This window comes from Pinus tabuliformis, chromosome 5_1, assembly GCF_031772625.1.
Source record: "Pinus tabuliformis cultivar Carrire ecotype Pingquan chromosome 5_1, CPIR1, whole genome shotgun sequence".
Taxonomy (NCBI): Eukaryota; Viridiplantae; Streptophyta; class Pinopsida; order Pinales; family Pinaceae; genus Pinus; species Pinus tabuliformis.
In genome coordinates, this window is record NC_142305.1 from 534,581,817 (window position 1) to 534,609,774 (window position 27,958).

Genomic DNA, 27,958 nt, shown 5'->3' on the forward strand with positions numbered 1-27,958 from the left:
CCAAAATCCATTTTCTAGAGTTATGATGGTGTATTTATAACAAGAGGAATGACCTTTCATATCCCCATGACTCTTGAGCTTCCCTCTTGACTCTTCAACTTCTGATGCGACTTTTGGACTTGTATATGACTTTCAGACTTTTCCTAAAGACTCGTTTGTCCACATATGACTATGCAAATTTTCATATTCCACATATGGATCTTGGAATTAGACACAATACATTTTGTCCTTTATTTTGATATGTCATTACATCCACAAATGATGTGGCAAGACCAATGGACACACATGACATTTGTGATGACACTTGCATAACTCACAACTTAATAATGATCACATGTACTTCATCATGAGGTGGAAATGCCAAGTTCTTCCTCTTACTGCTTTCTTTGTATCTTCATGATAAATGGTGAATTTTCTTGCTCTTTCTCCTCCAAAAGGCTTGAAGATATGGAGCCTTTTATGCGATCTAGATCTTCCAACTTCTATCACAATCTAGTCTCACTTCATCTTCTTGTTCAATGATCAACTTGTTTTTATAGCTTCATAAGTGTCTTCTAGCATAGTCTCGTTCTCCTTTTCTTCAACAATCTTCCTGTCATAGTAATATATAATACCTGCAACTAGATATCACTCATGAAAAGATGACATCAACTTGAAAAACTCCTAGTCTAGCTTGCTTCATGAAAATAACTGGTTGAACTGAAACTAAGTACTCAACTGAGAGAAAAGATTAGGGATTGCATAGTGCATCATTCCAGATGATAGGAGTTAGGAATTGAGGATTTTGGCTACCCAATGCATAAAAATAGAGGCTTGGAGAGGGATATTGCACAATTATGGTTCATAGTGAGGTATGCTTTCCCACTATTACTATGCAATGCATAGTTCAATGTGTGAGGAAGGCAAACTGTAGACTACGATTTTGCAATGTGCGGAAGGAGATTGTGTTTCTGGGAAAATTAGTGTCTTGTTGAATGACTAGCCCTCTAGGTTTGGTAGCTAACCTAGAAACAATAGTTTAAAGAAATTCAAATATCTTTCCTATGAGTGATAGATAAGAAAAAGATTGTAGAGGACCAAACTGGAACTTTCACTTGATTCCTCGCTTGATCTCCCTCTCCTTTGGTTGATCCTGTAACTTCTCCCCATACTTAACATGCTTGGAGAGTACCTGCACAGCTACAACAACAAAAACCTATCAAAGCATCATCATCTATCACAACATAAACATTATAGAATCAGAAATATAATGAACAAATGAAAGCATTTACAATTAACACAATCAATTGGGAAAAATATCGAAGAACTTTATTGATAATAAGGAGAATTACAACCTAGTTTTCTGATCCAGTGCCATCCTCCCAGCTTCAAGCCTTCTTCAGCTCATGAATCAACAAGAACATACCAACAATATCACAATGCTCTCACCTCAATACTGAAACTAGCAGCACTTCCTTACAACTCAGAATAATTAAGCCTTCTGATCTCTTGGATGGGAGATCCTTTTATAGATGATTGCAAGAGGGTGAGTCATCAACGGGGATGATGAATGCCATTCCATTTTTTGAAATTAGTTCCACAAGAGATGGGAATTGGAGATGGTTTCCTAGTTCCCTTGGTTATCCTTGGGTGAATTCAGAGAGGCAAGTGGCATAGGAGAAGTTTCTACAAGATTCCATGAGAAACCAACTAACAAACTGTCTCAGAATTATGTCCAACCTCACCCATCGCACTTAATAAAGGGACAAACTACAATGAATCTTATTTTGACAGTGTAGCAGGTGATATGCATCTCACCCTAACACTGGGCCTTCAGATATGGTTCAGTTTTAGGCACTTTCTAGATGATTTCTGAGATGAAACTTTTGGGGAATGAGGCATTCAGATGACTAAGTTTCTTTAGGGTATAAAAAAACTCTTTTAGGGGTTGATGAGCCCTAATATCATCGACATATAGGTTTGGGGTTGTTGTGCCCAAATATGTCTATAACAGTTTCCCCCTAAAGCATGAGGGCGTAAATGTTCATGTCGGGTGAAATGCTTTATCATGAGTATCAGAAGTTTCGAACTGGAAGGTGACCTGCATAAATTACAATACAATACATCATAATAATATGATTTTTTCATGAACTAGCTGAGGGAGGCATTCCCATGCTCAGCTTTATAAATTTTCATTTCATGTACATAGATCAGATAGTCGTTTGCAGATACAGACTCGTGATTCTACAGATATAGAGTCATAATCCATGATTAGGATGACCATCTATGTAGAGCCTTTGTACATTTGATGTTTTTGTATCGCTGAATATATCGTAGCCCGGATGGATGAAACTAGATCCAAGGTCTTCAAACTCATTCAATCTTCGCTTGATATACAAGTCAAACCATGTGAAGAGATGTTCTGAGGTCGAACATGGAAAGACATCGCCTGATTACCAACCAATGATGTGAGTTGTTAATAGACGCGAGAGGGATCACCGATAATGAAAATGATCCTTAAGGTACTACAGTACATTTCACGTGGTGTGAATACATGATCCGATGTCGAACATCATGCAAAATCTTTCGGTCGAAGGTCATTGATGTCAACCCATCGCCGAAAGAGAGAAACTTGCCATTGATGAAAACAAGCTTCAAAGCATTGGAAGTGTGTTTCTAAGTCAACTTCTTGGATAATGAGTTGATGTCGACAAGAACCGACTTGTCATAAGAGGGCCTTGATGTATCCCACAACTACAACATGAAACAAAGCAAATGATTTCTAGAGGTGAAACTGAACTGAAAACACAAAGTCCAGGAATGGTGGTCATGAAAAATGAAGGTTGGAGGTATTGCAGTGTGTGAGACATTAGCTGGGTGACTTCTTAATCGGATGGCTTCTCAACTGGATGACTTCTCTTAAACATGTCGGTGACACTGAGATGAGTTGGTAGCGTTAACCCCAAAGGATGGATGGCATGAAAGACCAATGGTATGATGATCAGTGAACGGAATAACCCAACCCAACTCAATCATGGAGATGAAGTGAAAGTGTCATGTTCAAGAGTGACTTGCTACCATAAACTTTTCACGTTTTTCCCCTTTTTCCCTAGTCATTGTTGACTAGTACCTCTTTATTTTTGTCAAGCTTGAGGAGGATAACGTATACTTGTTCTATAATTTGCACTTCGGGCAAACCCGTCGCTATTTTATGTTTCAAGGAGTCTAGCGACAGTGAAACTCAGTCTCATCTATATGGACAAGTTTGTCGCTATTATTTTAACGAGTTTAACGACAAAGATAACTCGGTCCTTTCATGTTTAGAGAGTTTGAAAAGAGACGAAAAGAAAACTCCATCAGTTCTTTTTCGTAAAGTGATCCCTCGAGTCTGAAAAAGGATAAAATAATACAAGAGGGATGACGTTTCCAATACTTTAATGAGCTGGAAAAGACAAGTGCTCAATAATCTTTTCATTTTTAGAGAGTCTCAAAAGGGTTTAAAGAGGAATCTATATTTTTCTTTTCATTTTATAATCGAAGCTCGAAAAGAAGACAAAAGTTTGTTTGGTGCTCAAAGATGTTCAATTCACCGTTTATCACATCAGATTGTGTTGACAGTTGTTCAACCTGCTCAAAAATCCATCAAATTGATTAAAGATACATATTGATGGATGAAAAATGAACTAAAACTAACATTTATTTGAAGTACAAGGAAAAGTAACAATAAAAAGTAGTTTTAACATTTCGTTTTCATTATTTCATTTCAAATTTTGGATTTTGGAGCTCTGAAGCGGTTTTTCCCCCAAGATTTCACCAGTCGATTATGAGAGCTTCTATGGACCATTTCCCATGCCATCAAGACCAGGTAGGAGCTATCCTTGTGCTCTTTAATTTTATTCCATCTTTTTCCAATTCTGGGCAAGTTTCCTCATCTTTCTAGGCCTTAGGGTTTTGAAAAATTTGTTCTTCAATCATCGCACTTTGCCTATATCGAAAAGTGCAATGCATACTAGGCTGCCAATAGGAAACTCCGTATGCATCTCACCTTGCTCAAAGGCTAGGTGCCATGGGTGCAGAAGGGCAAGTTTGCACAATGTTTTTTCATCAAATTTTGAACTGTTTTTTGCCAAAAAAGGATCCTAATTCACCTAATGTTTGTATTTCAGATATTTGTTGGATCAAGATGGTCATTTCATGGTGAGAAATAGAACATGAAGAGGAGGATATGATTGCTTTACATGACCAGGGCACAGTGGATGCATTAAGGAACTATGGTTTACTGAAGTTCTTCCGCTTATCTAGCATGAGACAACAGATAAGTTTGCTGCAGTATCTTCTTCATGCTTGGGATCCTATTGACCAGGTATTCGAGATCAGGGGTAAATCCATTCCTTTCATGATTGAGGATATTTATTTTCTGACGGGTTTGTCGAGATGTGGCACCCCTCTTTCACTATCAGGATTTGCTCGTGGGGGCAAACCAGTGAAAGATTACATTCGTCAGTTCTACAAGGATGGATACCAAGCTAGCAGAGATGGTAAGATTAATATCCGGGGTGTTACTGATTGACCTTTGAGGACCATTCTTTTTACCCTTGCTAGATTGGCTGGCAGTGCGGCCTTACATTTAGTGAACAGATCCTACATGCAGTATGCCTTGGAATGCCTAGAACCGAAGGTGTTCAACTAGTGCAAGGCATACTTCCTATCATGAAAGATCAACTATCCAAAGTAAAGACTGGAAGAACCAAGAATTTTGGTTATGTATCCATTTTGACCGCCTTTGCTTTTGAAAGAATCCCACTTATGCAACCTCATAATATTTCACTTGGAGTGCCTGGACCGAGAGAACCACAGATGCAAAGATGGGTGGACCTTATGGCTAGGCATGCTGGCTAGTCACAGGTCTCGTTCTCATCTGCTTTTTTCGAGTGGTTTGACTGCCAGGAGATGGTGGTCGCAGAGTATCCATATGTAGGGATGGATTTCTGGGGCGATCTGGATTTGGCATTACTAGTCGGTGAGCAGTGGAGTGTTATAGGTAGAATGATTTGACCACATATTTTCTTTGTAGTTTTCTATTGCTTTTGTGTTTTTTTATTATTACCAAGACTAAATAAGCTCATATGTGTTTGCAGATACTAGACCAGTTCGACCAGTGGCACGCCCACGGGAGGTAGATGCTCCAGTGGGGGAAGCTGTAGGAGGGTAGTCCATAGGGATCTAGACATAGAGCAGACCTTTGCACAGCTGTAGGATCAGATAGAGGGATTAACTATTGGAATTCCAGATGCCTGGACTGACGAGTTACCTATGAGGTTACAACCATACTACTGGTGTACCGAGTCGTTGGACTAGGCTTCTGCGCATGATAGCACAGGCGGTGACCTGTTATCACCAACATCACTAGTCTAGGATGTTTTTCTGCATTCATTTTGAGTTTCTGGGTCAGATGACCAATTTTGTCTTGGACACAAAATATTTTGTGAAAACTTATAAACAACTATCTATTTTGACTTTCGGAGTTTTATTTTGGCTAAGTGATGAAATCCTAATGCAAATGTTGATGTGAAATTCTTTCTTTACATATGCTACAAATGTCTATTTAACACATAGTTTGCTAATGAATCAGTCAATGTGTTTAAGTTTCTGGAAATGTGTTGATATTGAATGAAATCAAAATGTCTTTCAAAAATCCTAACTCTTAGGAACATGCGATGAATAGCTGGGTTCCGGACGGAATAAATGCCAGTAATTTATAGAATGACAAGTTGTGAATTTAGCCTGATAATGATTCAGCGTATACCATGTGAAATGGCATCAGAGAGGAGTTCAATCAATGCGCTATACTCAGCGATGTTTTTTGTCGATCGACCAATACATATCCCTCTGAAACTCACTAACTCGCCACTTAGAGCAAAGATGGCTCAGGCTGCAGAAGATGGGTTCTGTGTGCTACGACTAGCCCCGTCGGCATACCCAACAAATGGTTCCAAAAAGTTTGACATCTGCAACAAATGTGAAGTGGATTACCTAACCAAAATGACAACTCTAAAAGAAAACACACAAAAATGCAATGAAAGAATATGTACAGTGAGTTTTACTACACTTAATCAAGCATAGTAATGTTTGAGATACAACCCGTTTCGAGGCTGTGATACTGGAATCCAATCATAATCGACTAACTCGTAGGCTCCTTTTGTCAAAAAATGTTTAATGATATAAAGTCCCATCCATAATGGTTCAAATTTCCCTACTCCTAATTTGTCAGAATCCTGATCGTAAAGCAAAACCAAGTCACCTTCTGAGAAGACACAAGGCTTAACATTTTTCTCATATTGTGCCTTGATGCATTTCTTATGTGCTTCGTTAGCCAATGTAGCATCACAACGGGTTTCATCCAAATGGATTAATTCCAAGAAACGAGCTTCTTCTTCAGAAGTTTTGGGTAGCAGGTCGATTGCGAGCTTGAGGGATGAGATTTCACACTGAATTGGTAAGACTGCTTCTAGACCATACACCAACTGAAAGGGCGTGAATCCAGTTGCATTTCTCACCGAGGTCCGGTATGCCCATAGAGATGAGTACAGGATTAAATGCCAATTCCACTTATGGACTCCAATCATTCTTTGTAGCATGCACTTAAGGACTTTGTTGATTGCCTCAACTTGTGCGTTAGCCTGTAGATAATATGGAGTAGAACTATCATGGGACAGTCCTAATTTGGTAGTTAACTCGATCATCATGTGATTACTAAAATGCAACCCATGATCTGTGACTATAGCCTATGGCACACCGAATCTAGAAACCACATGATTGAAGAAAAAGAGAGCAGTCGTTTCGCCGCTGTTGTTCGATGTAGGCATCGCCTCGGCCCATTTGGTAAAGTAGTTGACAGCGACTATAATATACCCATGCCCTCGACCGAGGTGGGGTTATGTGTCATGAAATCAATGCCCCATTTCGCGAATGGGCCAATACCAACTATTGGATGCAGTGGTGCGGGTGGTAATATAGTTTTACGATCAAAAATCTGACAAGTATGGAATTTTCTGATTGCAAGTATGCAATCTTTGAATATGATTAGCTAGAAGTAACTAGCTCGTAAGATTTTTTGTACAGTTTCGTAACCAGATAAATGCCCCCCCACAAGCACCTGAATGACATTCATTCAAAGCTTTTTTGACCTCCTCATGCGTAAGGCACCTTCGTAAAATCTTATCGACACCATGACGATAAAGTGTATCACCAATGATCAAATAATATTTGGCTTGGTGTCAAGTACGTCGCTATTGAGAGCGACAGGTGTTAGGCCTAAAAGCTTGGGTTTGGAGATAGACCAATATATCCCCATACCACAGATCACTTGAGAATATCAAAAATAGAGACTCATCCACGATTGATGCTTTTGATGTTAAATTGTTGGAGGACATGGGAAGGTTGCACAATAGCTCTGCAAAGACGAGAGATTTCTTGGATTTGGATTTGATGAATTCCAGATCAAACTCCTACAAGATGCCTATCCATTTGGAATATTTGCCCCACAACAATTGACGTGACAGGATGTATGCCATAGGGTTGCAATCTGATACAATGGTAGTTTTGCGAAGGAGAATATAATGTCAAAATCTTTGTACAGCTTGGACAGCTGCTAAATCCAACTTTTCAACATAAGAGTACTTGCTTTCTGTATCATTAAGATTGTGACTTAAATAATATATAGGATGTTCAATTCCATCATCTTCTTGCACTAAAACCATGTCGATGGTTGTATCTGCAGCGGCGAGATACAGGTAAAAGTCTCTTTGAGATCAAGGAATCTTTGAGAGCATCAAAGGAAGCTTGCGTAACCTGATCCCAATGGAAGGCACCCCTTTCTTCAAAAGACGTGTTTAACCTTTAGCGAGCTCAGCATAATCTGGAATGAACCTCCCCAGAAAATTTGCCTTCCCTTGAAGTCTCTGGATCTGTAACAAATTTAAAGGTGGAGGCATGTCAAGAATTTCCTAAACCTTTATTGGATCGAGTTAAATTCTGTCCTTAGAAACTACGAAGCCAAGCAGTCAACCAGAGCCGACATAAAACACACATTTGTGCAGATTGAGTCTTATATTGTAGTGTCGACAATGCAAAAATATGGCTCTCAAATGTTGCGGATGATTAGTCCGTTTTCACAAATGAGCAGGTAGATCGTCAAGATATGGTTGAACTATGTTTTTGATGTCATGGAAGGCATAATTCATTGCCCTCTGAAAATTTTTCCCTCCATTCTTCAAACCAGAAGGTAATTTACGATATGCGAATGTGCCCCACAGACATATAAATGTAGTTTTTGATTGGTCTTGTGGATGGATATTGATTTGATTGTATCTGGAAAATCCATCCATGAATGAAAAGATTTCACATCCGGCACATTCATCAACAATTTGGTCGATATAGGGTCTAGGATAGTTATCCTTCGGACATGCTTGATTTACATCCCTATAATCGACGCACACTCTTATCGTTCCTTGTTTTTTCATCACTGGAACAATATTTGATACCCAATCAGTGAGAGGTACAGGGTAAATGAAGCCAACATGCAAAAGTTTTTCAACCTCTGCTTTAATGGCAGCGACTTTCTTTGGATGAACAGGTCGAAGCCGTTGACGTACCAGTTTGACATCAGGATACATTTTGATCTCATGCTCAACAATGCTTGAGTCAATGCTTAGCATCTCCTCATAAGACCATGCAAAGACATATCTGAATTCGTGAAAAAAAGCACAGTAATTTTCTAGTTCTGATGGAGAACAAGATTTGCCGATGTGAATGTTTTCTACAACATTGGGTTTGATCGAACTATTTATGGAGATAGTTTCTTCAATGTTAGATAGATTTCTCTTAGAATCAACTATATTTACAGAATTCAACAAAAAAACAATGATTGAATAGTGATTGAATTCTTTTGAATAATCTTCATTGTCATCTCAAAGGTGGGAACGATGATGATAATCTTCCCACGACGTCTCTCCTATCATAATTGATTGGATGTTTCCTTCATCTGTAGAATGTATACAAGACTAAGGATCAGAAGAGGTGCCATATTCTAAAGACCTATCTACCCAAACACTAGTTGAGTGCGGATTCGGGTTTGCCGCACAAGCCCAATTGATTGATTCCTACAAAGATTTGATGGGGCTTGGCAGAAACGCCTCGAGATGATCATCACTCTCAAAATAGTTGGAACTCTTCTTAAACTTATATGATGTAGAAGAGATCATGTTACAGGTTTCCATTGTTGCGACTTCCACGAAACCAGATGGTGACGGTAGGGCAAAAGTACCCATCAAGGAAGGATCTTTTAGGAGACCTACTCCAGCATGTTGAAGCAATTGTGAATTTCCATGTATCAATGGAATGCTTCCAGTAGCTTGTGAACTGTTAGCAAAAAAGGCTAGTTGGTCAACAACTGTGATGCCACCTTTGAAGGGAAATGCAATTGTTTGAAAGTATGTGGACACAACCGCAGCCATAGCATGAACCCAAGGCCTTCCCAGAAAATATTGTGATCAAGGAGTCCATCAATGCCCTCGACTTCAATACTTACTGTTTTGGTCCCTAACTCTACTTGCAAGCTACTTAAAATCTCATAAGGAGTGTACATTCTTCCATCGAACGCTTTTAGTGTTGATGGTGATCGTGACAAGGGTGGTGAACCAAGAGTTTTCCAGCAACTCATTGACATAATACAGGTAGATGCCCCCTCATCAATAATGGTTCGATGAACATTTTTGTTGAGGGCTTTTACTTGTATAAGGAAAGCTAGTTGTGCTGGTGACTACGGTGTATATCCTGTATGATTAAAGACCACAAGATTGGAATCCATAGGATCGATCCCACCTATCGCTGATAACAAAGCCTGCTTTTGAGAGGGACAATTTTGCAATACCTTAAGTGTCGACATAGTGGAAGGTGATTGAGCCAAATCTTCCACTATATTATAATTGTGGGCTACTCGAGCACGAGGATTAAATGTTGATTTATGTACAACTCCCTTCAGTGGCTTAATTGTTAATTCAATAATAATTGGTGGAATAACTTCTGGTGAAGTCGTGGTCGAAGTACTAGGTTGATCAGTAGCTTGGTTGTTCGACGACAATGGATTCCCATAATCTTTATTCCTTGTTGATACCATAACATCATTTTTCTTGTTTGTGATGGATAGCATAAGCACTTGGGATGTGGAAGAATTATCAATGGAAACCAAATGTGTTCCTAGGTTTGGAAACAGATCTGTCAACACTGCTGAGGTATTCAAAGCCTTTAACAGTTTAGAGACCTCAGATCGATGTGGACAATCTCTCATAAAATGTTGTCATTGCATATCAAACACAGATAACAAGGTTTCCTTGCCATAGTAGGGGTTTCAGATGATTTTTCAGGGGTGGAATTCTCCTGTTTATTCTTATTATTCTTCCCTTTCTTCTTACCTCCTAGTTTCTTTGGATTTTTGCCCTTGTAAGATGACATGGCATTAAACATAGAGGCAAGAGTGTTTTAAGATGAATTTGCATTTTGACTAGAAATAGCAAGAGTTTGACCAGATGGTCCTCTCACCGTTTATGTGCTCGAGGAACCGATCACGTCATTGCCGACATGAGAGTCCCTACTCGATTTTGGAGGGGGTGGAATGGTAAAAGCTGGTCTAGGAGTGTCAGGAATTTTGTCATAGAGTGTGCCTGATTGTGTATAAATCAGATCCAAATATTGGGCACGAGCAATTACTTTCTCTTCTGTGACAAGTCCTCCTTTTCCCACATCCTCAGTGATAGATGGCAATAAGGACTTTATAAACCACTCAGCTAAAAGCTGATTTCGAACATACGTCTTTACCATTTGACGATGATGCCGCCACTCATGAATATGATCGGATATGTGAATGGAGGTATTCTGTTTAGAGTTGGTAAGAAGTTCTGTTCTAGTTTCGTACCTGATAGGTAACTGAAAGTGGGTTAGAAAGGTAGTGGCAAGAATGGTGAAGTTATCAAAAGAAGCTCTAGGCAATTCAATATACCATTTTGCTGCTAGACCAGTAAATGTTCTTTGGAAAAGACGAAGTCTAATCGAATCATCATTCAAGGTATTAGATGAACACCATAAATGTAAAGTCATTATGTGATTCGATGGGTCTTCTCCTGGATTTCCATTGAACTTTGGAATGTTAGATGGGAGTTTATGTGGAATCACCGGCCACCAAAGGGCATATGCAATTGGATCATTTATGAGTCGGTTCAAATCTGGTAGTTCTAGAGTTGCTACAAATGGAAACTGTTGATTTAGGTTAGGTGGAGCATACCCAGGATAAGATGGAATCACTTGAGCTATAGGTCTTTGCATACCAGCATAGGGCATTTGTGCCTGGTAACCTTGATAAGGTTGTTGTACATAACCAGTATAGGGTGGTTGTTGATAACTGGTTTGAAAATGTGGTTGTCCATAACCTGCAAAGCCTTGTTGCCCAGGTCCTCGGTAGGCTTGATATTGACCAAATCCAATTTGAGCTTGTGAACCAAGTCCAAACTAGGGTTGGGTTTGCTGGAATTGAGGTTGTTGATATTGCGATAGCCATGGTTGTTGGACCATTTGCTGCTGTCCAGTACTGGAAGACTAACCAAGTTGCAGATTAACTATACCCATTTGTGCTTGAGTCATTCCGAATAAAGGAGCACTAACCTGAGGTTGCGGTTGAGCCCCAGAAACAAGCGGCTGTTGTATAAAAACCTGAGAAACTGGAGCCTTTTGCCTTGAAACCTGAGGTTGCGAGGTAGAAGGAACAGATTGAAGTTGAGACACAACAAGTTGCGCTTGTGACTGCGGCACAGTCGTAATGGTAGGTATAGTGGGAATATTCGACACGGGTTGGATTGGTTGTGTTGGATATACAACCCTTGGTTGATCTGGCGGTATTGGTATCCAACCACTAGATGTAATTCTAGTTTGACTTGAATACCATGGGAAACTCTCATATGGTTGTCCCCCGGAAAAAGGAGGAAACAACGAGTAAGCATACTGCTCTCCATATTGCGGTAGTCTAGTGTTTAAAGGATATATCGGTCTCTGATAACTGGCTTGCCCATATTGATACTGATATGCAGGATCAAATTGTTGAGCTTCCATGTGAGAAAAGCCAGATGGGATTCTGGACGAGTAAATGGGAGTAGACCATGGTGCTGAAGCAACTCCTGAGTGGGTTCCAGCTAGTGATTGGTAACCAACTGGGATGGATGATGCACCGTACAAATGTGACTCATATGTACCAGAAAACATTGAAGGAGTAGCAACATAAGATTCTACTACAGCTGCATCGAATGATATATTCCTAGATGTTGATGGTTGTTCAGACATGGATAACTTATCCAAAAGCTCTCCTAATGATTCGACGGGACCTTGCGATGAAGGAGGATTAAAGGAAGCAAACTGAGGAGTAGCAGGATACAAATTAATCCTAGTTCCAAAATGAACTAGGGTGTTAGATGGAGGATCCTCTACTATCTCCTCTATAGCAATCAGACCAAGTTGAAGGGGTTGAACGTCAGGTCCGTAAAATATTTCTAGAGCCGAAGAATGTGCATTTTCTGTAGTGACAGATGCTAGAGGGGTGACAACTTCTGGATACTGAAATTTCAAAGTTCAGATGTTCAGGTAAATGAACTTCAGTTTCAACAGAAGGTTCTTGAACAACTCCTCGTTCAAATGTGACCCTGGTTTGAACTGGGATGGGTTCTTGACCAACTCTAGCTGGAGTTGTTTCAGGTTTAGAAGTGTTTACGATTACACTAGGATCAGTGCTAATGTCCTCTAGTAATTGCGAAACTTTCTCTTTAAAGGTGGATGTACAAAAAATAATTGGAGTAACTGGAGTCTCTGATGATGTTGAAACGAATGTTCCAAATAACCTAGATGAACTAGACTCAGTTAAATGAGACCGCTTTGTCCAAATTAGTTTCGCTTCTAGAGGCAAAGACGATTGACTCGCTAATCTCCACGAACGACAGGGTTTTGATTGAATTTCTTCCATGATTGCGAATTACTTGATCAACTTAAAAATTAACTAAAGGAAAGTGATGCTATTTCGTGGTCAATTTATTTTAACGACACTTGGGCACAACTTTTCTTTTTTAGTTTTAAAGAGTCAAGAAAAAGCTAAAGATGACTCTAGTCGCCTTCGATTTTTAATGAGCCTAAAAGGACAAGTGCTGAGATGGACCTTTTCTTTTAGAGAGTTGAAAAGGAATGAAAGTGATGACTCTGGAGAATCTAGACAAAAAGGTTTACCAGACCGATCACAAAACTACAATATACACCTTAGTGATAAATTAAAGAGAAATTAACAAGGACTTATGTATGGCAGTGAATATTCCCGAATGTTGTGCTTAGTGCATTGCGATCGATAAGGCGGTAGACTCAGTTTCCTATGGGTAAAGGATTTAAGCCTATTGTGGTCTCCCAATATATACGTGATAGTACGGGGAGCACAATTCCGTGCTAGCACTTGTCGTATCAAAGAGGAGGAATCACCCAACCTTCATTGAAAACAATAGCCACTAGGTTTAACGACGCCGGAACACATCTCTAGCCTAGACCTCTAAATGTGTTGTGTTAGATTCCAAAGCGTTGTTAAGTTCATTGAAGTTCATTTTAAAGTTGATCTTTCTTAAAAGTTTGCCTTTGATGGTTCACCACGTGATGTAATATGAAATTCCTAAACATGGAATCTACAATGATAAGTAATCTTTTCCTTAAATCATCTTTTTTCACACAAACAAAAATGCTAAATGCAAATGCATGTATTTTTTTCCAGCTCTCCTTAATGTGAATGACTCAAGAAGGAAAACTAAATGCAGCAATGACTCAAAATGTTTCACTCAAAATGACAATTTTCGACAATTTTTCTTCAAAGAGGGAAAGGAAGACTCAAAACGACACTTTCAAACTTGAATAAATATCTTTTCGACATTTTGAATGAACTCAAATCAAATCAAAAGCATCAAAATAGTTTAATCGATAAGTTATGAAGGAGGATTTGCGACACTTCACTTTTTGATGAAAATGGAAGACTTTAAGACATTTTTCTATCGAAAACAACAAATCGACTATCACTACTTTTGAAAATGGATTGTAAATGAAGAACAAACAAACAAAAACATTCACTAATCCTAATGTAAATTGAGTTTGATCTAAGTGATGTAAGTTGGCTTCAGTGATGAGTTATTGTTCAAATTCAGCGAACAACCAAACAAGTCTGAAAACTAGTCAAAAACCCTCAACTCCTGGATGGGAAATTGACTTCAGTCAACCATTGCACCTAGCATTTGCAGACAGTTATATGCATCACACTTTGCATACTAAGGAGGTTAGATGCATCTCTAGTGATAGTGGAAGATAGTGTGATGGTCAACGAGCACTTCTGAAAATGGTTTTGGCTCAAATTTGCAGCAGTTTTCAATGGATCAAGCTTGGTTTTGATGAACAATGATAAGCAAAGTATGATGGAATGTCCTAAGAGGTTACTGAGCTACCAAAACAACATATAGATGTGTTTGCAAGTCAAACATTTAATTCATAAACTAAACCAGAGATTGAGTGAAGCATCATTTATCTACTGCGCAATTGCATAACAAGAGAGGTTCAAAAGCTTCCTGGTTGGCTTCAAACTCTGTCTATAGTTTATATAATTCAACATAGAACAACCAATAGCAACAAACAATCATCTGGTTTCCCCATTGGAGTCACCAATTTGTTTCTGGGAAAATTAGTGTCTTTTCGAATGACTAACACTCTAGGTTTGGTAGCTAACCTAGAAACAACAACTTAAAGCAATTCAAATATCTTTCCTATGAGTGATAGATAAGAAAAAGATTGTAGAGGACCAACGTGGAACTTTCGCTTGATTCCTCACTTGATCTCTCTCTCCTTTGGTAATCTCATAACTTCTCCCCGTACTTAACACGCTTAGAGAGTACATGCATAGCTACAACAACAAAGACCTGTCAAAGCATCGTGATCTATCACAACATAAACATTATAGAATCAGAAATATAATGAACAAATGAAAGCATTTACAGTTAACACAATCAATTTGGAAAAATCTCGAAGAACTTTATTGATAATAAGGAGAATTACAACCCATTTGTCTGATCCAACGCAATCCTCCCAGCTTCAAGCCTTCTTCACCTCATGAATCAACAAGAACACACAAACAATATCACAATGCTCTCACCTCAATACTGAAACTAGTAGCACTTCCTTACAACTCAGAATAATTCAGGCTTTTGATCTCTTGGATGGGAGATCCTTTTATAGATGATTGCAAGAGGGTGAATCATCAATGGGGATGATGAATTCCATTCCATTTGTTGAAATTAGTTCCACAAGAGAGGGGAATTGGAGATGGTTTCCTAGTTCCCTTGGTCATCCTTGGGTGAATTCAGAGAGGCAAGTGGCACAGGAGAAGTTTCTAGAAGATTCCATGAGCAACCAACTAACAAACTATCCCAGAATTATGTCCAACCTCGCCCATCACACTTACTAAAGGGCTAAACTGCGATGCATCTTATTTTTACAGTGTAGCAGGTGAGATGCATCTCACCCTAACATAGGTCCTCGAGATATGGTTCAGTTTTAGGCACTTTCTGGATGATTTCTGAGATGAAACTTTTGGGGAATGAGGCATTCAGATGACTAAGTTTCTTTAGGGTATAAAACAACCATTTTAGGGGTTTATGAGCCCTAATATCATCGACATATAGGTTTGGGGTTGATGTGCCCAAATATGTCTATAGCAGATTGTTATGGAGGCTTGATTGCGCAATTCTAGCAGTTAGGTGGTCATAATTGACCACTGTGATTGTGTAATGTGTAGTCCTTGGAGGAAACAACTACACCTTGTGTAGTCCTAATAGGTAGGGATGCATGAATAGAGATTACAAATTCACAATGCACACTTTAGAGGGGCTAAGACAATCTAAGTTGGTCAGGCATAAAATATTCTAAAATTTGACTAAGCATGGGACCAGTGAGGCAGAGGTGAAACCACGGTAGGACTTGAACATGATCACACAATCAGAAAAATTGACAACAGAACATTGAACACTCAACACTCAAAACAAACATGATCCCCTTAATGCGACAACAAAAAAACATCCTCCTCTAAGTGCAACACTTAGGATACATTTTGCGATGATAGGGACAACACTAGTACAACAGTTCATAAAAATTGGGGAATTTTTCTAATGCGTATCATTATGATAGATGGAACACATTAGTATTGGAGAATACATCAAAAATTCCCTTCAATAATTTACAAATGACTCGCTTTGACTGGATGTGACACTTCCCTAACCACAAGACGACACTTGCGAAAGTAAGAGAAAAGTACAAACAACATTTGAAAATGCTTAAAGAAAATGAAGGAGACATATGCTAGAATGAAGATAACGTGAAAAAAAAACTTTTTAGATTGAATGAAAGAAAAAACAATAGTCATGAATGTGAAAAAGATAGTTATGAAAATAATGGTGGGCTAAAGTGACAGTTGAGAAAACTCACCGAAATGGAAGTAAAATCACAATCAAAGTGCGGGAGACTATCAATGGAGAGTGTGAACTGATTATCAACATGTGTTGTGCAGTACATTGTGATTATGGATTGTGCAGTCACTATTAATAGTGATTCACAAGCCTTACCTTCCAAAGATACGCAATGCTTATGTAAGCTTGCATAGAAAGATGTGCCTTTATGAATTCATCGAATACCAAAAATGTGTGAGAAAGTGACTTTTACACTTATAATATGAGAGGAAAATAACCAATATTGAAGAAAATATGAATGATAAAGGGACAATGGATCCTAGGATCATAAGTACGCTCCAAAATTCGATTGTAAGCAAAATTTTGGAGGGTGTTTGTTGCAACGACAACACTTGCAGACACACTGGTATAACATGATTTTCTCTATTTAGGTTTTACATTTAAGTGCAAGGTCTCAGCGTTTCAGGAAGTATTGATTCTCCATGTGAATTAACAAACTTTACCACTTATCCATGTTAAATATATAGTCTCTTATTTTCCTTTCTGAGCCTCAAAAACATCAACGTAAGACTAGTCACACCTCAATTGTTTTGATATGGGAGAAGGATAGTAAGTATACTGAGTTTTTAAGAAATTTTCCCAGTGTTTCTTCACTTCTAGTGAGCCTGAATAGTACACTGAGAGAGTCACCTCAAGGAAACACAAACATTTCGTCGCTACAAGTGAGCCTGAACAGTACTCTGGTGAAGTTGCTTACTTCTCCTCCCTGCAGAAGAATCTATTCTCTTCTTCATCTTTTTAATTAGCTACTAAAATAAAATGTGCAAAAGAGCTTATTTATTTTGACGGTGGAAGAGGGATCCTGACTTATTGAGAGAAGAAGAGGTTGGTTCCTTATTTAAGGGATTTGAAAGGTAATCAAAGTTAATATGTCCATTTAAATTTTTATCTTTTGCCTTCTCTACTTGATTAAGTCGACAGGTCAAACACCATTTAATATAAGGTTGAGTTAGAATGGAATATCTGAATAAATATAGAGGCTTCATATTTCAGCCAAAGGATTTCTATCTAGAATGCTCATATTTTTCGTTTAGACTTCATTAGCTTTAAAGGTATGTAAACCCGAGATAGAGAAGAGGATGACATATAAGCCAAGCATTGTTCTTTGTCACAATTTCCCTTTTCAAGTTTTTCCACATTGTATTTTTAGCCAAACAAGAGAAGATTTCATGCAAAGTCATATTAAGCAAAACATGAAAGAAAAGAAATGACAATTCCAAAAAACAAGAACAAAAGAGAAAAGTAGATGGATAATTGAACTAAAACAACAAGCACGACAAACGATATGAAAATAAAACAAATTCGGACATTAAATGGAGAGAAAGGGAATGATTAGTATGCAAGGGAACTATAACACAACAAGACCTACTCCTAACCTAACCAGCTAGAAGCTTAGGGCTAGGTATAATGAAATTTCCAATGTAGCCATCATAACTAATCCAAAATTGCAAACAAAAATATACCAACGACTAAAATGGATATATAATAATGTGTAAAGGAAAAGATGAGATCCTGAATACCTTGCACAAAAAAATGAAGGTATTTCCTATCAGCTGAAAGATGTATTAGAACAACTACCTCTAACCAACTTGCAATCTTACCTTTTTGATGAAAACCATAACCAAACAAACCTTGAAAGCTTCTTGCGAATGCATCGTCATTTGTGTTGTCATTATTAGCGAGAACCAAGAAATATCGGGGCTTGTTATTAAAAAAATGGCTTTCTATATATGATGCTTCCAATTGATCATAGATTGGATCATGAAATTCAAAACAATCCTCTTGAAAACCCTAAAATCCTTGAAAAGATGATTTTTAAATTAAAAGCACAGGATTAGGATGACAATATTTTAATGTAAAATGAATCTAATCATATTGAGAAGGCTTGTCAAGATAATGGGGACCTAACATAACCATCAACGAAGGCCAAAGTGCCTCAACTACTTGACAAGTATCTGAATAGTAAGATAAACCATAAATATTAAACAATCTAAAAGAACCATCATCAGAATGCTAATGGGAAAATGATAAGTTGAATGACAGTTACTAAAACAAGCCTTATGATCAAATGGACTAATTATGGCATAATATTCTCAGTTAGTAGACAACAAATACAAATCATTTTGAATAAATTGACAAATTCTTTGAACAATAGAATCATATCCCTCACACGATAAATATGACAAACCATTTCCTTGTACCTGGTTACAAGTTGCACTAGCATCATAATCATCTAAAGAAGTGAAAAGGAATGCCAATATAGCAAACAAATAAAATCAATCAACATAGAATGAGTGAAGAGGAATTTGTTTCACTAAATAACTCATGCATTTACTAGCACTCAAGAGGATTTCAGGTGCGATGAAGAAAAATATTAGTAGTATAAAATTCACAAGAAAAACTAGGAGATGACCATTCTCAAATGTATCTGATAGGCATGATTGCTTTGACTAAAGATAATATTTGAAATGATCCGCTTCATAGCTCCATGCTTTCATGAGAAATATACTCTTCAAACTTGAGTTAGGTACAAGAACCTTGCATGGAGATAAATCAACCAAAATAGAATCTTCAATCCAATGAGAAATTGAATCTTGAAAGTTGGAAAGACTATATTTGAAATACAAAACATATTTCAAGAAGGAATTTACATCTAGTGAAGCCATGCAAAGAAAATAATTTTGTGAGAAAACCCAGGTCTAACTTAGTTCGGGGATCTTACCAAAGCCACGAGATCTGGACATAACCATGAACAGAAGATTAAGCACCTCGACTTCCTGAAAAGCCCCGAAACTTTCAAGGATTGAAAAATAAAATTTTGAAGATTGAATCAGACCATGCATGGTATGTGGATAGCTACTAAAAGCAATTTCAATAAGACTGCTACTATCCCAATGGTAGTCATATCTATCATTGATTTGATCGTTGTTTATAACTTTAACAACCACATTACTCAAGTCAAAAGATTCTTGTAATTGAATATTTAAGGATGGATAGATAGGGTCAATCTCATGAGTAACCCCAAAGGAATATTTTTCTTCATGCCTGACTGGAAATGACAAGGGGTAGAATGGATACTCAATGATTTTATTGTTCCGTTTTTCATCATGGATAACATCACTATCTTGTGTCAATTCAAAATCTAATTCATTAGATGATGAACTTGAAGAGCATGGAGTATTTCCTTCACAAGTTAATTCATTACAAACAAGAGGGCACAATGGATAGTGAGATGAAGAAGAAGTTTCCATAAGAACATCTTCTTTGACCAAATTAGATTCTATATCTAATACTTTGAAATCAAAATATTCTTGAGAACACGAAAGATCAGCTAGTGCACTTGGGCATTCATCATCATACATAGCAATAGATTCATCATCACCAAAATGATGGTTGCCCAATATTGATTAATCAAATTAACATCATTTAATTGACTATTGATATTAGTAGATTGAAAATCATCCGAGAAAGAAGGAACAACTTCTTGAAATAGATTTTGAAAGAGGGAAGAGAGTGTTATAGATCCATTTGGATACATCAACCCCAACCTACAGATCGGTACTATTAGGGCCCATCAAATCCTAATTCAGTTGTTACATGACCTAAAGAAGTCAACCATTAGAATGCATAGCTTCCCAAGAATTTTCATGACCAAAATCATCTAGAAACTGCCTCTAAGAAGATTCGCACAGGTAGGCCTTCATTAGGGTGCGTTGCAATGCAAACCATACACTGATAGGGTGCTATGCAATGCACTTGGTCCCTCTTTGGCCTACACTGGGTGAATTTGAGTGAATTTCCATGAGGGTTTGGAAGATTCCTTATCCATTGGATGCCTCTAGAAGTTTCTCAAGGCTATCTACTCCTTTGAGCTCGTATTTGGATGAGGAAGGGAGTTAAGGAGCATCAATCCCTTATCCCTTCCTCCATGGAACTAAATTATAAGTTTGGGAGGGCATTCATTATCACCATTTATGGCATAACTTCCTTCATTCACCAATAAAAAGTCCACTCATCTAAGTGATCAGGGGCTGGAAAATCATTGAATTATAGGGATATGTTGTTAGTATGAGACTTGAGTTGGTTTCAAGTATTGTAATGATGTCAAAATGTCTTGCTTGTTATGAGGAGAGGATGGGATTGAACTGGAGGAGCGATACTGAATTAAGCAAATTGGGTTGTAACTCTTCCTTTTACTAATAAAGTGTTCAAATATTTTTCCATATGTTTGTATTGTTAATTTATTCTTTCATATGTGTGTTATGAACTTGATTCCATTCTATGTTTAATCAATATATCATTATCATAGGATTTGATTGGTTTTTGTCTTTTGTCTGTGTGCAGGGACTTTTTAAGTGGATTAACTACAGAAAGGAGCGACAGAATTGGTCAAGGGAGATAAGGAGTAAGCAAAAGCTACATGTATGCTTCTTTACTATCTTATTTAATATATTGGTTATAGAAAAGGTTGAGAATGCTTTGCACTATTGTTCTAGACTTAGCTACTAGTCTAGGGGTTTAAGCGTTTATCCATAGACACTAAAACTTCCCAAAACAAATTGGCGACTCTGCTGGGGAATGAAAAATATTTCCTAGTAGCTAATCCACCTCCTTAGACACCTTGATATACTTTACTTGTTGTAATTTAGCCTTTTGCATTAAATTTTGGTCAAAATTTGAGGTTAGATGACTCTTGAGTGGCCTCACAGGAATCAGTGCAGGCTAGCCTTAGAGACAGTGCGTTGCAATGCACCCTCTAGTTAGAGATAGTGCACTACAGTGCAGTTACTCCCTCTTTGGCCTGTGCTGATCTTCCTAGGGTCAGATTCCCACCCTTGGAATTAAATTTTTTGCCAAAATTCTTCTGATTGCTTGTTTGTTGATTATAAATGGATGTCATGTCTCAGAAAAAAGGTTTTCATCTCCTTAGCTGGCCCTACTTAGACTATGATTGATAAATGTTTCTTATGTATTTACTTTGTCATTTTCAATCTATAGTCTAATGTTAGTGTTTTGGTTGATTAATCTTTTTCGAAAGAAAGTGTCGTAAAATCGTCTTTTCCTTCGAAAATTGAATTGCCGTAAAGTCTTCATTCATGAAAGATCAATTGATTGATGTGTGCACATGATTAGTCTTTTCATTGAAAGTGTCGTAATTCATCATTTCTTTGAAAATGAAAGTGTCATAAAGTCTTCCTTTCCTTCAAAAGAAAATGTCGCAAAATTGTCATTTTTATGAAAAGAGTTTATTGATCGATTGTGCATTACTTTTCCTTTTTTTCATTCACATTACGGGAAATCGAAAAGAAATACATGCATTTTTCGTTATAGATATTGTAGTTTGTGAATTCTTGAAAGGAATAGTTAGGGAAATTTCATTAGATGTGCTCTTTGCTCTTTGTCAAAGATCTGATTCCTCTATCCCTACTAGCTAAGGATTTTCATTGTTAAATTGAATGGAAAGAATGCTTATCATATTAGTTGCATTTTAGGAATTGCAAAAATACATCACATGGTGAACCTTGAAAGGAAAATTCTAAAGAAGATCAACTTAAAATTTATCTGAATTTACCTAATGGAGCATTGTCACTTAATGAAAAACATTTAGAGGTCTAGGCTAGAGACATGTTCCAGCGTCGTAAAACAAAGTAGTTGTCGCTAACTTGTCTACAAAAAATCCTGAGTGTGATACCTCATTCCACATACGTGAGTATATCGTAGCTCGTTCATGTACCTTCGGGTATATAGGGAAGTGTTACAGTACGTAAAGTATATGGGAATGCTCTCACTGTGCAGTTTTGCATTGGACAATGCTGATATGGATTGGGCCTCCACGTACTTTTGGGTATATATGGAAGGACAAATCTAGGTTGCTATCCATCCTTAGGTAACCGAGTCGGCCGCCTTGTACACTGTGATACACTGAACACAACATTCGGGGATATTGCCTGCCCGTACTTCTTGGTTCGCCAAGAGGTATTCTGCAATTCACAATTGCTTGGTAAACCTTTTGCCTAGATTATCCCTCTTTTGTCTTGTTGTGTTACTTTGATTAAAATAAAATTAATTGACCATGGATAACATCCTCCACGCTCGCTCCTTAGTTGATCTTAGGTTGAAACATATGGCGACAAATTCGGAGTCCATCGATCAAGGAATTCCTTTTGATGGGAATCCTAGTCCTCTTTCTTCTTTCGGAAATATTGGTGCTCCTTATATGGCTACATTGTCCCTTCCAGGATTTACCATTGGATTTCTAGTATGGTTTCAACCTCCTTGGTTCAAAATGTCATGATTTCTCCGCAATCGAGTACACCTCCAACTGGACAAAATCAACCTCCAATTGATCCTAAAGTTGACCCTTTTCCTTCTTCCTCGGTTGTTTCTTCCTCCCCTTCTTCCTCTTTGCCTGGTGAAAGTATTGATACTAGTAACTAGGTGGCTAAGAAGAAGAATAAAGGGAAGAAGAAGAAGAAGATAATTCAGCAGAGGGGCAACCAAGCAATCATTGCTTTGAATGCGACATCTGATGAGAAACCATCCATCAAGCCTCACAAAGTTCGATATCCATGCAAACTTTGTGCGGGAGACCATCTTCTTCAAAATTGTCCTAATATTCCTCAGATCATAGAAGAATGGTCTTCCCGTTCACATCATCCTGTGTCATCAACTTCTGGAGATCATGCTGGTGACACACCATCAACTAGTGGTAGTAAAGTTCATGGAAATAAGGGTAAAGTTAAGCTTCCCTATAGGTTATGTAATTGGAATCACCCCATTCACCTTTGTCCCTATCTGGATGAAGCCTAAAAAGTGTTGGATAACCGTCCTGCTTCACCGCAGCGACTTCCATATGGTTACAGGAAACTCTCCCTAAATCCTTGACTAGTTAATGAATTGACCGACCAAAATCAACCGTCGGTCAAACCCACTCTCTCCAAAATTGAATCCTATGAGTCTATACCCGACCCAAATAAGCAGATCGAGGTAGCGGTTGACCCGATTGCACCTTCGGTAAATCGTACCTTTCCCGAAGAGAGTGAATATGATACCACTCAAGTTATTTTTGTTTCTTCAGATTCTAATGAGCTTGGGAATGTTGGCATTATGATACATATGTTGTACTTGATGGCAACCCACTCATCTCAGATGATAAATTATAGTGCAACAAAGTTCACGCACTTTCACGAAGATAAAAGTTGTGTAGAGAAAAGTTCACGCACTTTCATGAAGATAAAAGTTTCTTTCATGTAGAGAAAAGTTCACGCACTTTCATGAAGATAAAACTTTCTTTCATGTAGAGAAAAGTTCACGCACTTTCATGAAGATAAAAGTTTCTTTCATGTAGAGAAAAGTTCACGCACTTTCATGCAGAGAAAAGTTTCTTTCATGTAGAGAAAAGTTCACGCACTTTCATGCAGAGAAAAGTTCCCTTCATGCAAGAGAAAAGTTCACGCACTTTCTTGATTGGTTCATGGTATTAGTCCGACAGTTTTTGATCCTATGGTTTTGGTCCGTGGTATTGCATCCAAAAGTGTTGATCTCACACACTTTCATGGTTGGTGCATGGTATTAGTCCGACAATTTTTGATCCTATGGTTTTGGTCCATGGTATTGCATCCAAAAGTGTTGATCCCAAGTATTGGGTCCGTGCTATTGTGTTATTATGGTTTTGGACCGTGGTATTGTGAAAGGCATAAGACTATAAAATAGGAAGGAGCTCATTTGGCAAAGCATCATCTGAATTATTGAATATTGATAAAGTGTTAGATCTGGAATACTGTGATTGGGTTATGGTGCAGATCTGGATCCAAGCTAAAGAGGGATCTCACCAGTTGATAGAGAACAAGATCTGAGGATAGATCGGGATCAAATGGTTTGAAATGAACTATCTCTATATATTTGATTATGCTTATTCTAGATCTGTATACCGACGCTTGTAATGATCTGAACTTGGTATAACTTAAGTTTGAAATCGCTGCAAGTCATGTTTGAATATTTATAGATCTGTACGCGGGTTGGCTTTGGTGTAAGTGCGTATGTATGCAGGTTTGGCTCATTGTAGTAGCGTATACCATTTGAGCTATGATGTTTAAAGTTACAGGTGGTTGAGGTTGTTGATGTGTTCTGATGACTGTTTAATGGTGTGAGTATTCTACATATTCAGTTTGATTGATTGTGTTGATGGACGAGATCTAATAATGGATCAGGATCATAATGACTCATAATTATGTGATCTAATGGACTAGATCGGGTTGCTAACACACATATTATCCTTGTATATGTATTGATCTGGTGATTGGGTGATTCAGAATATTGATTGATTATGTACTTCAATGATATTAATGGGTCCAGTATGAAAATTGGATGAAACGTGGCCTTTTAGATTATGTGTTGTGCTTCAGGTGTATCCAGCCTGAAAATGTATGAAACGTGGTACCCGGAGGAGAGAAGATTGTAGGTCGGTGCCTACATACTAGTATATTAGCGAGTACAAGAGCTAACGGGGTGGCAGCTCCCTTTCAGTAGCAGTTGAAAACATTGGAGCATTGTAGCAGGTAGCACCCTGCGTACTATTAAATGGATCAGCTAGTACAAGAACTATGGGGGTTGTAGCTCCCTTCCAGGAGAATCTGGAGAACGAAAGAAGGTTGTAGCCTTTTGCAGGTAGAAGCCTGTGTACTGGTATAAGTCTACACAAGTACAGAACTATTGTAAAAGGTATTTCTTATTAAAGAAGACTGAGATGACTTGCAGCAAGTGGTTTTCACCCACATTGGGTTTCCACCTTACATCATGGTGTTCATGTGTGCTTCTTGTGTGTGATGATCTGTTCTATTTTACTGCTCCGGTCTACTGCTCATATGGTAAATAATGTTCTGATGCACTCATTAGAGATCAACTAGCTGAATCATATGTTTACTGGATATATACTTGTTGCATCACATATGAATCTTAATATGGAAAGTAAAAAGTTATATTGATCTGATAACACTGATTCACCCCCCCTCTCAGTATTATTTCCAACAGGGGGCAGTCCTACTGTTCCATCAAGATAGGAGGAAAATCCTCCCACTCTCGTAACTCAAGGGGTTAGTTCTCCCACTTCTATGGTACCCCCTCCAAGTAGTCTAGTCACTTCCATTGATTGGAATTGACTAGAAGGATTCTATCTTCCTTCTTACGTTCCTTTCCATATCATAGTACAAGTTTGTAATATGATTGTATCTGGCACTATTATAGATGAAGGTGCATCAGTGAGCATCCTTTCCTCAACTGCTTGGAAAGCACTTGGTTCACCACCACTTGTGCCTGTTACCCAGAATCTGTTGGCTTTTAACAGAGGAACTAGTCGACCATTAGGGATCCTCCCTCAGTTACCTATTACTTTGGGAGGAAAAATCGTTTATCTGAACGTGATGGTAGTCCCAGGCCCATTAGATTACAATTTACTTCTAGGGCACGACTATGTTTATGACATGGGAGCTATTGTTTCAACACTCTTTCGAGTGATTTGTTTCCCACATGAAGGCAGAATTGTCACCATTGACCAACTTTTATTTCTTGGTCCAAATATGGCTCCTAATCAACCATCTTCCCTGAATGGTCCTTTTGTACCAATGGTATCATACCCGCCATGGGTTAATTATGTGGCAACCTGTTCCATACCTACATCAACTGACGATCAATTCACTGATGTTGTACATCATGTACTAGGGGCATTGGAACCAAATATCTCCTTCATGACCTCTTATGAGTTGTGATCCAAGTTCCATGAGGATAGTTATTTTTGTTGTGTCAACCTCATTAAAAAATGAAACAAGGAGTATGATGACAATTCCTGGTCTTGTTTCAACCTCGTTAAAAAATAAAACCAAGGAATATGAGGATTATTCTTTTACTGTGTCAACCTTGTTAAAAAATGAAACAAGCCAATGAGGATAGTTCCCGGTCTTTTGTCAAGGTGGTTAAAAAAGGAAACAAGGAATATGAGCATAGTTCCTTGTCTTGTGTCAATCTCATTAAAAAATGAAACAAGGAATCTAATCAAAGTTCCTTGTCTTGTGTCAAGCTCATTAAAAAATGAAACAAGGTCCCAACTTCCAAGTCGAGTCTTTGATTAGATCTTGTAAAATCCCAGTCTAGTATTTCAGTTGATCTCATATATGAACCTTCATTGCATCCACCTGATAGCCACGAGTAGTCTACTTAGGTGAATGTAATGAAGCTTGGGGGGCATGCACCTAATGGTAAAGTTAAGTTTCCCTGTAGATTATGTGAATGGAATCACCCCATTCACCTTTGTCCCTATCTAGAAAAAGCAAAAAAAGTGTTGGATAACTGTCCTGCTTCACCACAGTGACTTCCATCTGGTTACAAGAGATTCTCCTTTTCATCATGCTGGGGGCATGTAAACTAATATCAAGCATAGTTCTTCATTTCAGGCTTGTGTAAAAATGAAACTGAATCCAAGCATAGTTTTTCAGTTCAAGCTTGTGTAAAAATGAAATTGAATCCAAGCATAGTTCTTTGTTACAAGCTTGTGTAAAAATGAAACTGAATTCAAGCATAGTTCTTCATTTCAAGCTTGTCTAAACATGAAACTGAACCCAAGCATAGTTACCTATGGTTCAAGCTTGTGTAAAAATTATCCCATTTTCCATTTGTAACCCTCTTGATTGCCATTCTATTAGCCTCTTTAGTCAGTTGAGCCTTGGATGTTTTCATCCCATCGCCACCATCTCTTTGGCCGATCATACGCTTTCCCTTGGTTGCTTTACCCTTTTTGAGGAACAATTGCAATGAGTGGTCTTATTAGCTAGCCTCTTCACATCAATCAACATGTTTTGAGAAGTTACAACATCACTAGAACCAAATGCTACCCTAGATAGCACTCATTCCTCAAAATAGAGTCTTCTTTAAGCTCTTTTCAGAATCTCTAAATATGAAAAGATTGTCGAGCGCTTGTCCTTTCCAGCTCGTTAACAGATTAGAATTGATATCTCTCTTGTATTATTTTATGCTTTTTCAGACTTGAGAGATTAAATTATGAAAAAGAACTTGTGGAGTTTCCTTGTTGTCCCTTTTCAAACTCCCTAAACATGAAAAAGGTCGAGTTATCTTTGTCGTTAAACTCATTAAAAACATCAAATAGTGACAAACTTGCCCATCTAGACAAGACTGAGTTTCACATTCGTTAGACTCATTAAAGCATCAAATAGCGATGGATTCACCAGAAGGGTGAAATTATACAACAAGCATATGTTATCCTCCTCAAGCTTGATAAAAAATAAATATAAACTAGTCAGCAATGACTAGGGAAATGGAAAAAGCTAAGAAAACTTTAT